The 8,997-nt window shown below is 40.4% G+C and overlaps 1 long non-coding RNA gene across 1 annotated transcript; it reads left to right on the forward strand.

Annotated features, from left to right (window-relative positions):
- The first annotated feature begins 455 nt into the window (after positions 1 to 455).
- On the forward strand, positions 456 to 1,444 carry LOC111273166 (uncharacterized). The gene is made up of 2 exons (XR_002687895.2): positions 456 to 659; positions 1,157 to 1,444. It is a non-coding gene; the product is annotated as an uncharacterized LOC111273166 (long non-coding RNA).
- Positions 1,445 to 8,997: the final 7,553 nt, after the last annotated feature.

The raw sequence follows: 8,997 nt of genomic DNA on the forward strand, positions 1-8,997 counted from the left end.
ACTAACTTTTTAGGCTGCCAGTTTCCAGGGCCAGAACAAGGCACCGCGTTGAGAGTAAATCGTGAAGAAAAGCCCCTTGAATGCTTCAATTTCACCGATTTTCTTTTGTCTACCCCATATAACGACACTTATTTATTATTATATTAAACGACTTCTTGCCTGTGCCATGTACTAGTCTCTCCAACAGATGAATATTTTATATATTTCACAATAAGCGGACACGTTGGCCTGGATAGCTAGCTTCTTGGCCTCACACCGTATGTGAAATAATGCAATTATATTCTACAAGATACACACAGCGGCCTTAAGATTATCCCGCGGTTTCCTTCTTCGAATCAGGCCTATATGGCCTTTATCCTCTGATGAATTGGAAGCGCCAATCCTACACAAACCTGTCAAACGCACACAATTTATTGGTAGACGATCGTGAGTCAACGGTTATTTTACTAGGGCACCAATGGTCAGGATGCTATATCGACAGCTGTTATGAAATTCGGGCCTGAAGTGACGTTGGCCTGTAGGACAATCCTGTTGAGAGGCCATCGCACCGAACAGGCGGATCACTTGCTGTCAGGTCTTCTAACAGAGTGCAGCCGAAAATAACCATGACGAAGCTAACTGCTATAACAGTCGCCATTGCGGTGGCCATCTTTATGCAGGTATGGCAATATTAATTTTGTAGTCATTGCCAGAGGTCGGTTTTGTAAAGCAAAGAGATAGAGTTGGCGTACATTCGTGGGTCGAAAAAGCTGAATTACTTCTACGCATGATACGATTGAGTAATGACTTATTATTGAGCGCTAAACGTTATTTACCTTAGGACTCATTGTTCCCTGTTTCCGCTCAGTCAGTTAGTGGACGTGCATCACCACAAACGCAATCTAACAGTCTATGGGATCTCATTTGCTACCGATGAACTGTTTGAAAGCCAAGTGATCGTCGAAAAAGCAATAAAAAAAAAAAAAAAAACAGGGCTAAATAAATTGGCCAATTGGCAATAGGCCATATGCCGCTGTGCATTCTAACGTAAGGTAAGTACCAGGCCGGTTCATTGCAGGCTAATGTACTGATGTTCAAAACCAAGCTAAAAAAAAAAATAGCACATTAACAGTTTTATTCATTCAGGATAATACATGTTTATGTCATTGGCGTTTAGGTGGCAACGGTGGCAGCCCAAGAAGCGCGCGTGGCCCAGCAAAAGTCTCCTGTGTGATTCCCCCGACTAAGTTTTTGACAACATGACCGAAAAATGAAGAGCAGTATTTCCTGGACTTTGTAGGTCCTAAACGGTTGTTATTAGCGTTTCTGCCGCGCATTTTCCGTAAATTTAATCAACGATCAAATTCAAAGTATGGATCTGAATGCTCCAAAATACATCCAATCTACATGCGTTTCGTGTCAATCGTAAGCAGTCAAATAAACATGCAGCATACCTTCTCTAAAAGGAGCGGTTCTTTTTGGCTGTTCATACCTTAGCTAGATCGTTGGAGAATTTCGTCTCAACAATCCTAAGTTGAGATGTCGCTGTAGCTAAGAAAATATATACGTCGATACATCCAATTATTTTAGAGGATTCTGTTTTTACCTAATTTCACGCGGCAGTTATAATCGAGCAAAGACGTAAAGTGTCATTTAATGCCCCTTGTTGCATTTGGTCGTCTTTACCCCTGTACGCGTTGTTGTAAATCTTGCTGTAAGAAATTGCTGAGATCATCACAATAAAATTAACACCATGACCTAAACAAAAAACAGACATGTCACTATCGATGCATCAACGTGCTAACGCCTTTGCAGCTGTAGGCCAAATCAGGCGTTCGCATTTGACCGGGCTATCGTGGGCTCGATACGCAGCCTTGTATCGCAGCTTGAAGCCGGCCCACTTACAGTGCTATATCGTTCTAACATTAAAAGATAGAAATAGTGCCTTTTGACGTAATTGATTTTAATTACTATAAAGTGACGATCCTAATATAGCTCCGAAATAACTCAACTGCTACGGGACAAGGAGAGAACAAAGAATCGGTCGGCAAGTAAGAAGAGTTGGTAGTACCTAATCTAGATAGACTTAAACGAGCTAATTTTATTAATAGAGTTAAAGCTTCATAGGTACTCAAAGCTATGCCTTTGCGATCGCTATATATAGTCAACAATTTTCTACACCTTATTGGTTTTAGACCTCAGAGGGCACGTAGAGAGCTTGCACTTTTCGCGTTTACAGGTCGAAATGAATTGATATTGAGATTTTCGCTTTATGATCAGTATAGGTGGGAGGTTTCAGCTTCAGAAATTGAAGTTGAATAGCGGTAAGCATCGCTTAACGGTGCTCGCCATAACTATCAGTGTCGGAAGAGTGTCGTAGTGCGATCACGTAGGAGATACGATCGTTAGCCTAATCAACAGACGATGCAGAACGACAGCGGCCTTTACGCATCTTCGATTCCGCTCAACGTGGCTTTACTTGGGCCTGCTAGCAAAACGCACCGGTGCTCGGTTTGAGATAGTTTCCGTTCCACTTTAATAATCTGTGAGAGAAAAAGCAGCCGAAACGTATTTTTTCAATAGCAGAGCCAGTGAAAGTAGGTGAACTACTTCAACGGCACAATAGTGCCACCTGTGATTCAAAACACTTGCTACACATTGCTGCGGTAGATGTAGTTTATGTTTTCGAAGTCACGACAACTTCTTGATAGAAAAGTAAGCCAAATCTCAACACGATGTCAAAATTGCCTTTGAGCCATAGACTAGCTTAGCCGAAACCTATAAAACAATGGAATAAATACGCCACTATCCAAGTTACAGTATGGTACATGCTCTGATTGAAAGTAAAGAAGGCATGTATCGCTGTGAAAAAGATTTTGGAAAAATAAAATTTACTATCGATGATTTGTAATTCAGACGATAATTATTAGAATGGCAATGTAGCATAATACGTATTTTATGGTGACCTATTTCAAATAGGAAACTATATTTAGCAACAATTCATGTTATTAATAAAGCGAACCCTCCAGCAAAATGTTGTTCGAAACCTATTATAATATACCGAGTGTATTACAGAATCTACCCCAGCATCAAACGATGTTTAAAGGACCGAGCAAGATAATAATAGGATTTTTAGTTTCATCGCTATGATATAAACAAATGGCATTATTCCAAAAAAAGAAGGTTTAATGAATGGGCCATCTAAGACGTTCCATGAATTGTTGATTTCGCCGCACCGCCAGTGGCCCAATTATCTGTTTTGTGGTTGTGCTACGGTGCTTCCGGAGTAAGCCTCCGGACCTTATCAATCGATTCTGGCCTTTGAGAGCAATTGTGCCTATGATAGGACTTTTTTAGGGCTCTCTATATTACGCTCTATATTACGTCCGGCATCGCCGTGGGACTATTTATCAAACGATTGGATTCCCAGGATGAAGCAAATTGTGTCTATGTCCGGATTCAAACCTAGACCACCACGTGTCCTTAAAATTAGCAGGCAAATGCTATTACTTCCGGGGCCGACCAACTAAACATGGCTAAGCACCGGGAAGATGTGTGATTGTTACAAAAGCTTTGAGATGAATAACTAACTTGATATACGTTCACAAACACGCAATGCTATTTTAATATATGGATACTGGCTGGTATAGTGTAATTTGAATAAATAAATAAAATATATGCACGGAATCACTTGTTTATGGACGAGGAGATTTTAACTTCGATTATACATAGCTCACAAACTTTTAAGCTTTTTGTTATTGTTTCTTGAGTAAATAGCATTTGTTTAAGTTTCAGAAGCCCAGCTGTAATACATTAAGTATAATTACACTTCTATAAAGACCAGTATATCAAAGAGAACAAATATTATTTCACAGAGGAAATTATTTTTGGCGCGTAAAAATTATAGTAAATTAACATAATTATAATAATAAAAAAATAACATAAGTGTCGCAATGTTAGGTATTGTATTCTTTCACCAATGACTAGTTTTGCGCAAAAGTATGATTTCAAAGGAACAGAGTGACCTTGTAGATCGATAGCAAATGAAATGACCATCTTCGCGATTGACAACATCAGCCAAGGAAACAGATCAGGTACCTGGAACTAAATACAATGAGTGAAAAAATCTTTCATTTGACTCTCAACAACAAACAAGATTAAAAAAAAGCCACTGGAAAAAACAAAGCGAAATCAGTGACCAGAGAAGACGCCGTCTTCCATTATGATAATGCCAGATCACACACCTCTTTACCTCCTGAGCAAAAATTGAGAGAATATATCCGCCATCCAGGTTGGATCCTGCACAACCCTCTGCAGAACTCTCTCAAAAGTGCGCGTTTAGTTTCGGTAGACAAAATGCAAAATTACTTACCTCAGGTTCTGTAGTGACGGGATTATGGCGTTACTCGAAACAAGGCAGAGGATAGTTGACCCTTAGCTACATAATATTTTAATGTTTCTCGACAACTATGCATATGCCATAAATTTAATCGTAGCAAATAAATACACAAACATTTCCATATTAAACAAAGCATCCGTCACTTAAAAAGGAGCTTTCCAAAGCTGACCCAGTTCCATCTAGTCTGGCTTCTTGGATAAGCTTGGGTGCAGTTGTTTAGTATTACTCAACGAATCCATCATTATTTATTATACACATATAAACTACATATTGGTAGCGACACGTAATTGGGAATTGACTGTAAGTTGCATAGCGCTGAAGGCCACACTATTCTCGATTGCTCTATACACTATTCTTTATTAAAAAAAAAAAAGGCCTAACAAGGCATAGCCGGAATTGTTCTGGCCAACGTTTAACCGATATTACTGAGGAGAGGAAATACTAAGATATTTAAACTTGTACTGGTTTTTAGTTGGAGATCAACAACCATCGTCTCGTAACAAAACCATCTATTGATGGTTTTGTTTGATTGATCATTTGTAAGAAACCTCTTGTCGATTATGTTGCTAGTTATTTGAACGTAAATAAACTATTTATTTCGGATTTGGTGGTCAATATTTCTCCATGTCGATTTCAGATTTAGAGCCGCACTTCTCCGAACCTCTGTCTTGGATACAAGGTTAACTATCTCAGATTATGCTACACTGCCGGGCGCCACTTTTACGCTAACGTTAACACGGCCAAGAGCCATAAGCTGTTCCAGAGGGCCACTAATAAAATCTCATGGATTATATTTTCTGAAAATTGCTGACTGAATATTTTATGCACCACCGACATGGTGTAGGTGCGGCTTGTTAGAGTCCTCGGTGTTCGTATGTAAATGTATATATATATATATATAAAACTCTATCTGCATTAGGGCTTCGACAAGCTTGTGTCTCCTTTCCTATCCTTTACCTATCCCTAAATGGCTAAGTAGGAAGATATTTGCCTACAGAACCTTCTATCGACGCTTCGATCCTACGTTCGCTTTCCTTCTCACATCCTGCCCCTGTTCTTTATATAAGAATTAACAGTTGCTCACAAAAGCCTCACCGATCCGCGTCCATATGCAGCTCTAGCGAAACGAAGTGACATAGCTTGACGCAGGCTCGTTCAGCGAGTCGGATCGTTTGTTCCTTCCAGCTGGAGGCGGAGTGTTTACATTTGTGCGTTAACAGCAATGATCCCGAATAGCTCATTAGTACACTAGGATCGACCGTGTTCATTAGGAGACAGCTGTATGAGATCAGTGAATACGTTGTCAAGATGGTATGTTTGATAGTCTGTACAAGTTCTTAAATGAACTCGGCCTTTAACTGTGTATTAGGGGCATTCGAATCTTCGATCGTCTAATCTGCTTTAATAAGAAGCTAACTCAGGAAGTGAGATGTAGATCTCTGTCGTTCTCGAAAAACAGAGCCTTCAAAGAAACACGGATATATAGATTATCACGTATAACTGGGCAAAGAGGTGTTTATCCTCCTATGCTAATAAACCTTTTTGAATCGACTAAAGCTAAGTTGTCTTAGTTATTATATCATTTAGGACAAGACTATTTGTTTTAGTAACTTATAACAATGCATAATTCTTACAAAGGGTGAAAGTAAAATCTGGAGCGTAAATCTATAATAGCTCTCTATCGGAAGACTCTCTGCGCTGATCAGCGTTGCTGTCTTAGCCAATCTGCTGTCGTACCGAGTTTTTGAAATTTGGTTCGGCCTAAAATCAGCAACTTTACGATTAGATCGTAAAAATGCGAAACATTAAAAATCCTTGCCGAAAAAAAAATTAAAAATTAAATTTTACATTCGTTTCATGAGCTCTTATTATAAGCTTTTTACGAATCTCAACGGTTGTCAAGCAATTGTCAATTTACGTAAAGTAACATCGAGCTCTATGGGATGGAAAGAACAAACTCACTTAAAAAAAAAGTACGTATGTAATCGGTGCCATCATATGCTTTTTTCCAGAATGAGACTTGAGCGACCCGCTAAAAATTAGCCAGACCCGACCATTTTAGGAAATCTTTTTTGACGCAAACAAACGGACAACGAAATTTAGTTATTTACTAAATTAATTTATTTGATTATAAAAAAGTGAGCATTTTCCGTCATCCGGTACCCACGTCTTCCTTTACTTTACTAAACATAGTCGAACACCAAGAACTAGCAAAAATTTCACCCCCGCCCCCTCGGGGAAATCTGTTTAGTTATACATTGCTCACGTTAACGTAGGCCGCGCGCTCTTCTTGCTCATTAAATATTACCGGGATGTCATCCAAATCGAATTGATAGTGAATGATTGACGCGAATAGTCTGTGCCTTCGTCCGTCTGGTAATCTGTCAAATTCTAATTGGGCACGCCTTGCTTCTTGCCACCATCGCCATGCATCCCACGTTTTTCAGTGCAGGTCACAACCAAAGGTAACGAGTGTGCACGGTCGACCTTCAATGGCGATTATAATCTCGATGGTAACACCGCTGGTGACCGTCGTGCTGATGGCCTCGGTCGTAAAAGTTGTTAAATGTGGTTGGCACTAGTCCGACACGCTTGATGGCATTGAACGGGGCGCAGTGGGAGCATCGTTTTCGTCATTAGACCGGCCAAACCCAGTGCGACGAGCCCATACTATAGCACGTCCACTATAAACGCCTGCCTTTGACCCGCTACCTCGAAGGGTAACCCTTTGGCATGAAAGAGCTGCGGCTTACCATCCGTATCACGTCAGCTTGAAGGGGCCTTTAGAAATCAACCCCTTCCCTCTCGTACACATACAAAGTGAGCCTGAATGAGAGAAGGGACAGGAATGTGCATGAAATCTAGGGGCAGAACCTACGGGGATGGCTTAAAAAGGCAGACTCGCTTTGACAGTATTTGGAAACAATTCAAACTAGGCGCCAAATCGTATCATCTTACGGTTTCATAGAGCCATTGAGTACGATGGGTTTTTTATGCAAAGGTGTATCATGCTAGTGGAAAGGAAAAAAAATATACGTACTTATAGTGATGGAGATATGTATATGAGTGTACATCAAATCTTATGTCATTGCTTAATACTATAGCCTATAAGCGGGTTATATTCTGCTTCGTGGATATTTTATATTCATATTGATTATCGATTCATTCATGAATTCGAATAAGCATCTGTGACAATGATATGCAAACGCTGGGTTTACAAAAATACGTTTAAATAGAAACTATTAAAGAAAAAAATAAATAAATAGTAATAAATGTAAATAAAAGTCGATATAACGACGAATGATACGGAACAAGTCAGGACGGCACAAACATTTAATTATAACCGTTCCAGGTGCATGCCTCAGGAAACTTGTCATGCATCTTTCGCCAGTTGCATACTATATGTGAATATGTACATAGTTATTTACCTACTATACTGAATTAAACATATATATTATTCATTCATCGTCACAGTCTGCTTAAATCGATGCAGTTATTTTTAACTTACTTCGCACTTTGTTCGTAATCTTGATTTATCCGCGTTACCACATTCTACCTTGTATCTAGTTGACAATTGTCGGAACATCTTTTCTCCTACATCAACAAGCCTTTGTAGACGTATTTCTGGAAATAAGAATACAAAACCATAGAGCTGCTCTAGGGGCAGTTGGGGCGTTGACGATGGCCGCCGCAGAGGCAGTTGAATTTAAATCCTCTAACCACTTTGACACTTAGAACCGTTCTTTTTTTTTCGTGCTTCCGCCGCCACACGCAGTCGTTTCGTTTACTTCACACTAGGGAAATAAGGCAGACACCTGTACCTATCATTTCTTGCGGTGCTACGCCTCCAGGTCCCACGGTCTTACGCTCGATGTTGTGGCCCCTTACAGGCCACCAACCGTTTGTGGGCAGTTGTGGCCCCTTGCAGGCGACCAACCGTCTGTGGGCAATGTTATGAGTCCTATTCAGTTCTGCAGCCACCAAGTCGGCGATAGCTTAGGCAGCAGTAAACTGTTGACTGCTACCTGCCGAATAGAACCCGAGGACCCAGCAGTAGCTGCCCGGCATAACTAACAGCAGGAAAAATAGGCTACATACTCATTCAACTTCCACCGTTGATACCAGACGGTCTATGATGACCTTTTGAATTATTACTCCATTGTTAAAATGTTCAGCGCTAGAAGCACCCGAAGATCATTCACGTGAGTAAGGGGATAGATCCCCTCGGTCACCAAAGCCGCTGTCGATGCCATCACTACATTAAGTGCCACTGACGCCATTCCTTCTGTAACACTCCGAAGAAAAATGTGGCCCTTGCTAGGCTACTGGACCTTGGCTAATGGCTATTCTATATACGGGGGCTCTACGGTAGAAAATCTAAATAAGCAAGCAGCACTTAGATCTATAGCGAAAATTCGAGGGGCGTTACTGTAAAGATATTCATTGAGACAAACGGCTGCTATCTGGGAAGAGTTTCGAAGTAATATCAAACATATCTCGAACCATGAGCCAAGCTGATAAAGGGGTTCAGGGTTTAGTGGGTGAGAGTCCTACAGTACCAGACAAAACACAATTCAGTGACGTCCGGTCTACATAATGCATTTGCCCTTAACCTCAAA

This window comes from Varroa jacobsoni, unplaced genomic scaffold (assembly GCF_002532875.2).
Source record: "Varroa jacobsoni isolate VJ856 unplaced genomic scaffold, vjacob_1.0 contig05148, whole genome shotgun sequence".
Classification (NCBI taxonomy): domain Eukaryota; kingdom Metazoa; phylum Arthropoda; class Arachnida; order Mesostigmata; family Varroidae; genus Varroa; species Varroa jacobsoni.